Source organism: Muscardinus avellanarius (assembly GCF_963383645.1).
Source record: "Muscardinus avellanarius genome assembly, chromosome: 5".
In the NCBI taxonomy this organism is placed as follows: domain Eukaryota; kingdom Metazoa; phylum Chordata; class Mammalia; order Rodentia; family Gliridae; genus Muscardinus; species Muscardinus avellanarius.
The window spans coordinates 127,989,080-127,997,319 of NC_137790.1; the positions used below are offsets into that span (position 1 = coordinate 127,989,080).

The 8,240-nt window shown below is 39.3% G+C and overlaps 1 pseudogene across 1 annotated transcript; it reads right to left on the reverse strand.

The window, feature by feature from the left end:
- Positions 1 to 2,173: 2,173 nt before the first annotated feature.
- Positions 2,174 to 2,950, reverse strand: LOC308263615 (rRNA-processing protein FCF1 homolog; annotated as a pseudogene). The gene is made up of 2 exons: positions 2,609 to 2,950; positions 2,174 to 2,381 (listed from the first exon to the last, which is right to left on the reverse strand). The product of its transcript is annotated as an rRNA-processing protein FCF1 homolog (transcript).
- Between the last annotated feature and the right edge of the window lie 5,290 nt (positions 2,951 to 8,240).

Consider the following 8,240-nt stretch of genomic DNA (forward strand, 5'->3'; position numbering starts at 1 on the left):
CAAGCGTGCGCCCCACACCCGGCTTGATCCTTATTTCTTATAAGTAGCATTTTGAAATATTTAAGGATAAAATGTTATGACATAATTTATTCTTAAAAAATTCCTGAAAAACATAGATGAAGCAAGTGTGGCAAAAGTTCTAACAATTGTAAAATCTAAGTGGTAGGTATATGAATGATTATCATAGTGGCCACTGTACTTTTCTGTTTTAATATTATTTTATCAATATAATAACATTGGGACTATAATATATTATCATAATAAAATTATATTCATAACTGAATATAAACAAAAGAAAGCTACTCAATTTTTAAAATTGTTTCTACATCTTTACATATTCAAAGCAAAACAATCTTTTTATTTCATTTAATTATCTTCCTGTCTGATAAGCTCTGATGAATAATTTGTGATCCTTTGTTTATTCTTAATTTTAAATGGTTTTCAAAAAAAATCAGCAGGTATCTATGCTTTAATTCAGTAAACTTTTGTAGAACACTTAACATAATAACTTCTATGCTACCAAAATACAAATTTAAAATACTACCTGAATTTCCAATAAAAATATTTTACGGAAAATAACATGTAGTCACAGTGTTTAATATTTCAAGTCGGGCACATTATTTCCTTGACTTCTTTTCTGAATTCATAATTTACATGACAATATTTAAGGTTATTTTTAAGATAATTGTGTATGAAAACTAAAATTATCATCATGATTATTATTATTGAAATATTTCTCTTTTTTTGCGGGTCTGGGGATGGAACTCAGGGGCATTCAACCTCCAAGCTACACCCCCTGCCCTATTTTTGAGTCTTTATTTTGAAACCAGGTCTCACTGAGTTGCAGAGGGCCTCATTAGGTAGCTGAGGCTGTCCGCGAACCGCGATCCTCCGGTCTCAGTCTCCTGAATGCTGGGATTATAAGCGTGCGCCACCACGCCCGGCATTTATTGAACTATTTCTATAAGATTTTTTTCTTTGGGCCCAGTCATAGTATTTTTATATAACATTAAAAAATTTTTTTTTACTTCTTTAGATATTAAGGGTGAACCTGCTCTCAAATAAAAGAGGGACATATAACTTGCTGCATTTGGGTGAATACTCATGTTAACCTAGGTCACAGCAGGTGTGGAGGAGGGAGCAGAGGCTCAGGATGAACAGCAGGAAGGTGAAGAGCCCTCTGATGCAGCCCTGAAGGCAGATACAAGAATCAGCATCTCTCCTCAGATTCTGAACAGGTTAAAACCATTCAGCTAGGAAGAACGGAGAAACCACACTGACTTTCAGAGTTTGTGTCACAAGACAATATCCTTACCATCTACCAGGCTCACTCTATTTATGTCCAAAACGCTCATGTACCTGGTACCAAGTATATTTCCACAAATTTTCCCATGGGTATGATGTTAGAAGAGGGTAAATCAAAATTGTTAAGAAGTTGAAGGACACCCAGATGGTGTATTGACTGAGCCTTTTCTTGACATAGATTAAACATGCCTGGCGTGGTGGTGCACACCTGCAACCCCAGTACTTGGGAGACTGAGCCAGGAGGATGACGGGTTTGAGGTCTATGAGCCTCAGCAACTTAGTGAGAGCCTATTTTAAAATAAAATAGGGCTCCGAGGTAGAAAAAGCCCTGGGTTTTATCCCCAGTACAAAACAAGAAGAAAGGGAGGGAGGGCAGGGGGGCGTGGGATGGGTCCCATCAAGTCGCACTGGCTGTTTAGCCAGGTTTTAGAAATTGAGGTTGGACAGACTTGGAGCTGAATATGTTCTGTTCATCTCCTCTTTTTTTTTTCTTCCAAAAAGCATTAAAAAGTGAATAATTTAACCATAAGCAGCTCATCATAGAGCAAATGTGTGATAAGAATAATCCATGCTATATAGCATGTTTAGTGAACTGAAACAGAGAAATCTGGTTGAAGGAAGGCAGAGGAACTTTGTCTTGCAAAAATTAGAACCAGGTGGGCATGGTGGTGCATGCTTGTAATCCCAGCATTTGGGAGGCTGAGACAGGAGAATTGGAGGTTCTCGGCCAGCCTCAGCTACTTAGTGAGCCCCTCCACAACTTAGGGAAATCCTGTTTCTAATTTAAAAATAAAAAATAGGACTGAGTGTGTAGCTCAGAAGTAGAATGCCCCTGGTTTAATCCTCAGTACAAAAAAAAAAAAAAGAATTAGAACCGAGGGGTTCCATAATTATCTCCTATCTTCTCAGTGTTGTACCTATGGTTAGAAATGTACATGATAGGATTTCCAGGGATCTTCCAGATTCTTTGTTTAAGGTCACAGTCAACTGTGGTCATAACAACTTGTGCTGAGTTACTCTTTACATTAAGCAGTCATCTGCACAGATGCCTCTGTGTTGCATAGTAATCGCCCAAACTATAGGTCCTTGGTGATTTTTTTTTATTTTTTTTACGGGTCTGGGGATGGAACCCAGGGACATTTGACCTCAGAGCTACACCCCCTGCCCTATTTTTTATGCTTTATTTTGAAACCAGGTCTCACTGAGTTGCAGAGGGCCTCACTAAGTAGCTGAGGCTGTCCACGAACCGCGATCCGCTGGCCTCAGCCTCCGGAATGCTGAGATTACAAGTGTGCGCCACCACGCCCGGCTCCTTGGTGATTCTTAAAGCCACTCAACACTTCTGCCCCAGTTTTTCAGTTTCAGCCATTACACAAGGGATATACTTCGCATATAGACAACTTACCACTGACTGACTGCACTAATTCCAATTTCGCCTTAATGGAAAAGTTGATAAAATTGGTATCAACCAAAATGTGGTAAAGTGAGCCCAACTGTGTGTTATATTGTAAGAAAAAGCAGGAAGGGTGTTGGGGGACTTCTCTTTCTTTCAGCACACTGGGATTTTTTTCTGTTGTCTCTTTTTCGGTTTTAATCTCTCCTTTTCTTTCAGCCTCTCATCTCTAAGACTAAGCATTCGCTTCATGGTGGCGTACTTCCTTGTTTTCTTTTGATTTTCCTATTCATTCCCCACTCCTGTTGGTTGCAGAATAACCCTGCTCATTTCTTCTTTGAGAACTTCTGTGGCATCAATTAATGGAGCACTGGGTTTAGCCATTAAGGTTTTATTTGTGGAAAGAGAAGCACAGCAGAGAAAACTATCTGTCCACTGGGCCTCTGTCTGTGCAGCAGTTCACAGGCAGGGACATGCAGGAACCTACAGCTGTGCAGATCCTGATGATGGTGTTGTACAACAGCACAAAGTTGACCAGCCACACTCACTCATCGGGAGATCTAGGTGAAAGTAAAACTCCCTTTTTTAAAATTCAACTTCCCCCTCCTGCTTCCCCTTTTAGCTTAAGTTAAAGTCTTACTTTATACAGATACATTTCTTTAGTCCATTCATACTTACTAAGCTCCTTTCCTGTGCTAGGAACTGGGGATTTGATACTGAAGAAGAAGAAAAAGATCCTTTCTGCCCTCTGAATGTTTACCATTTAGTTAGGAAGACAATGATAATTTACTAATTTAATATTAGCTTCCTGAGGGTGAGAACACTGGGGAAAAACAGGTAAGGGATTGAGTATAACCAAAATAAGACAGAGGCAATAGGGATCGAATATCAGCAGAACTGAAACGTGCTACTTATCTTAGTCGCCATCTTCCCAGAAGTCTCCAGCTACCTATAGAAGATTTTTATGGAAGGCCAGCCTAAAGAAGGGACATTTAAGCTGGGCATGATGGTGCACACCTGTAATTCCAGCACTTGGGAGGCTGAGACAGGAGAATCGTGGGTTTGAGGTCTGTCGGGGCAACTCAGTAAGACCCAGTCTCAGAATACAAAATAAAGTTTTGGGACTGTCACTTAGAGTTCAAATCCCCTGGGTTCTAGCCCTAGTACAAACATAAATAAATGAAATAAAAATATTAGAAGGGACATTTAAGAAGATAAGGTAATCAATCCCATGGTGAATTAAAGAAAAAGAACTCAGAGCAAAGAAAAAGCCAATTTGCTAAGAAGCACAGCTTGCTAGATTGTAGGAATGGATCGTGTGGTTTAATTAGTTATTAAAGACAAGGGTGGAGGGATGAGAAGACACAGAATCTTACAAGCCATAAGAGAAGCATAGACTTTATGCTAAATGTAATACATGACCAATGAAGATTTTTAATATTGACATCCATTGTGTAGCTTTAAACAACTTGGGGGGACAATTAGCCAAGCAATTTAACTTTGGGGATATGATCCTGCAGGGATAGGTAACTGTTAATTGAGATGGTTAGAAATACTGAAAGATAGCCGGGTGTGATGGTGCACGCTTATAATCTCAGCATTAGGGGGGCTGAGACCGGAGGATTGAGGTTCACGGATAGCCTTAGCTACTTAGTGAAGCCCTCTGAAACTTAGTGAGACCCTGTTTCAAAATAAAAAATAGGACAGAGGGTGTAGCTTGGAGGTCAAATGCCCCTGGGTTACATCCCCAGACTCGCGAAAGAAAGAAAGAAAGAAAGAAAGAAAGAAAGAAAGAAAGAAAGGAGGAAGGGAGGGAGGGAAAGACTTAGCTGGAGCTGGATGGAAAAATGGCATGAGTATTTAGAATTTAGCCAAGGTGCAGGAAAGACTAAGGGAGCTGGAGGTGGGTTTACAAGGGGGCCTCTCTGTCAGGCACAGCAGCATAAGCAAAGGTACAGCATTGGAAATGTGTCTGCTACATGCTAGAGATGAATCCAGTTCAGCAGAAAGTGCACTCTGAGAAAAAAAAAATGCAAGGCAATTTTTGTAAGTAATATGAGATCAATACAAAAGACCTAAAAAAGGGGTCAAATTGAACTGGATTTCAAGCTTCAAGGAATATACAGTTCTCATGAGTTGTCAAATCAAAGAAACCCATGAATGCACTGTTTCCCAAGGATTAATCTAGCAAATGCATGCAGTATAGGTGAGATTGGGGCAGGGGGTTACAATCCAAGAGAAGAGTTGCATGTCAAAAAGAAAAGTGATCTGAGGGCTGGAGTCACGGGACACTGTAAAAGAGTAGATAGGAATCCACGGGTAAGGGATCAAAAGACCTAACAGAGGTGAAAAAGGTCACAGTGGCCTGAAGGATGCTTGCCTTGGTCACTGGGAAAATGTGGCACCACCAACCGGAAACAGATGAGGAGCTGGGAGAAGACCCAGATAAGAAGGAGGTAGAATTGGGATGGTCACATTTAAGCTTGTGAGGCATACCTAGGAAAATGTTCTGTAGGCAGGAATCCATGGGTAAGAGATCAAAAGACCTATCCCCCAAGGATAAATTTGGTACCAAAGGGCACAGTGAAAGCCAGTGGGGTGGCGCACACCTGCAGTCCCAGTCCTTGGAAGGCGGAGACAGGAGGATCGCAGGTTTGAGGCCAGCCTTATCAATTTAGCAAGACGCTCAGCAACCCAGCAAGTTGCTGTTTCAAAACAAAATATTTTGAAGAAAGGCTAGAGGTATAGCTCCGAGGTAGAATGCCTCTGGGTTCCATCCTCGGTGCCACAAAACAAATCAATTGATTAAAAAAATAAAGTGCAGAGTGAAGTCTGACAGTAATTTGAAGGGTTTCATGAGTGGCTGCAGAGACCACCATCAGAAATCTCTGGACCCTCCTTATGTAGGCCAGGACCCTAAGTGACCACTGAAACCTGGAGGAAAGTCATCTTCATCCCTTCAGCAGATATCCATCTATTTTCACTATGAGTGACATATCACATGCATTCTACGTCAATGATTTTCTAATGTCATTCCTGTTAAAAAAAAGGTTTACAAGACAAATTCAAAGTGCAGAAAAGTCAATTGAGGATCATTAAGAATTGTGTACTGTCCTCCCCTAGGCTGGAAATTCCTCATGTGTTGAAAACTCAAGACAGATTGTTTTCACCTCATGGAAATTATAAACGTAATTCTGTTTCCACGATGTGATAACACATTCCATCCTTTAAAAAAAAAATACCTGTTAGCAAAACCTACTCTTGAAATGTTATTGTGCTGAGATTCAAAATCACATTAAACCCTGTTATAAAAAGTTCCCTGCCATCAAGTTTGCAATAACTGTCAATATTCCTCAGCTCCCATTATCTGAGATATGATTAAGTTCGATTGAATCCACTCCGGCTGTCTCACAGAGTTATTCATGGTGTTTCTGCTATGTCTCTAACCTAGATGGGTAGAAGGTCACATAACAACTCACAAAACTGAAGAGAAAAAAAACCACAAAAAACAGGAATCAAACCGACTCGAGTGTAACAGCGCGATCCTTTGGTGTTAGCGTTAGAAGGCAAGTCAGCTGCTATTTAGATCAATTTTCCCAGAGTACAAAATGTCTGATTGTCTTTGATCCTGTGCCGCGATCATAAAGGTCTCGCCATATCTTTGTTAACATTTTTTTTGTGCACAATGTCAATAAAAGCCAGCTTAACAGAAATCACCATTTTTATTGGTTCATATGTTGACAGATACCAGCTAGAATGTTTTCAGCACAAATAAAAACACCCATTTCCACAGTCTTAAAAAAAAAAAAAAAAGATATAGGTTGGCTCACCTACCTAAAAATCCAGAGGACAACATCATAGGGGCTGGGAAGAAATCATTAACTATAATCCCATTTTTTCCAATGCCTTCCAGTGAGTCCTTCACTTAGGTATTAATTTCATCCTTAGATTACTTCCTCCTGGTAGAAAAGCAGTTGTGAAAGTTCTGAACTTTTAATTTCCAACTATGGGATGATCAGACGACGTGAGAATAGTCCTTTCCGTGGGTCTTTCTCCAAAGCAAGGAAAAAGTCTTTCCCAGAATCCCCGTGGCAAATCTTTTCACATGTCTTATGGTCAGACCACATGCCCAGTCACTGTGGCCGTAACTAGTCCTTAGAATGGGAGAAAAGTCTTCTCTCCTCAAGCCCATGGTCTTAGATACACTAATAAAAAGGGAAGTAGTAGGCTGGGTGTGGTGGCACACACTTGTATTCCTAGTGCCTGAGAGGCTGAGAAAGGCAGATCGCAGGTTCAAGGCCAGCCTCAGCAGCTTAGTAAGAAAAAAATAAAAAAAAAAGATGGGGGCACAGCTCAAAGATAGAACTTCCCTGGGTTCAATCCCTACTACCAGACATATGCACAAGTAGAGTAGTGGGGGGATGATATTGGGAAGAGAAAAAGAAAAGATGGATACCATAGCAGAGGAATAAACAAGCCCTACCATTTGACATTACTTTTGTTTTAAAAATAGGGATTTTTGGTGGCAGTTTGTTGGGGGAGGAAAAAAAGCTATTTTATGGTTTTTATGTTTATGCACTCCCCAAGTTTCCTCAGTTTTTCTCTTTGTATATTTCTCCCATCATTGTTCTCCAGTTTGACATGTTTTAATTTCTCAATAAATCAGAAACTAAGATCCAATATACCACCATTACTTCTTCCTAGCAATTCATCTTCATTTATTTATTTTCTTCTATTTTTGAAAATATTAGTTATTTTCCTAATACTTTATAAGAAAACCCGCCAAGAAAAAGAAAGGCTTTCTGTGGACCATTTCTAATAACTTTGTCAGAGATGGATGTGTGTGAGATATTTTTTAAATCAGCATCAGTTTTATTTTAATAAGGAGATCTCAAATTTTTACTACTAGAATAACTGATGAAATTTTAAAATATAATGTTCTTGAGATTGACCAGATTTAATCTTTCCTCTGTCTCCTGTTTAGTTTTTAGTTCTGAAAAGGATGGGGTTTATCTATCTACTCAAAATAGCCTCCAATCCCAGGATTCTGCCCACAAGAACCCCATAATATACAAAGATCAATTTGTTAGCCTCAAACCTGAAATGCATTACAAAACTTAACAGCTCATGTTTTTGAGCTGGTTGGAATTTACCTTAGTTATTCTTTCCAAATAATCCTGCAAGGTGAATATTACTGATTCATTTTATTAACCAGAAAACGGAGGCCTCGAAAAGTTAAATTTCACAAAGTTATCAGACAAAAATAATTGGTGGAGTTGAGACTTAGCCAATGTCTGTCTTATTCCAAAAGCCATGCTATTCCTAACATGTCAAATGTTTCTAAATATCCACAAGCAATTATTTTGTGTAATAAATTTTAGGGTTTTTGTTTTCATTTTGGTTTGGTTTGGTATAAGGATTGAACCTAGGGCACTCTACCTCCAAGTCATATCCCAAGCTATTTTATTTTATTTTTTTTTTTTTGAGACAGGGTTTTGCTAATTTGCTGAGGCTGGCCTCAAAGCTACAATCTTTCTGTCTC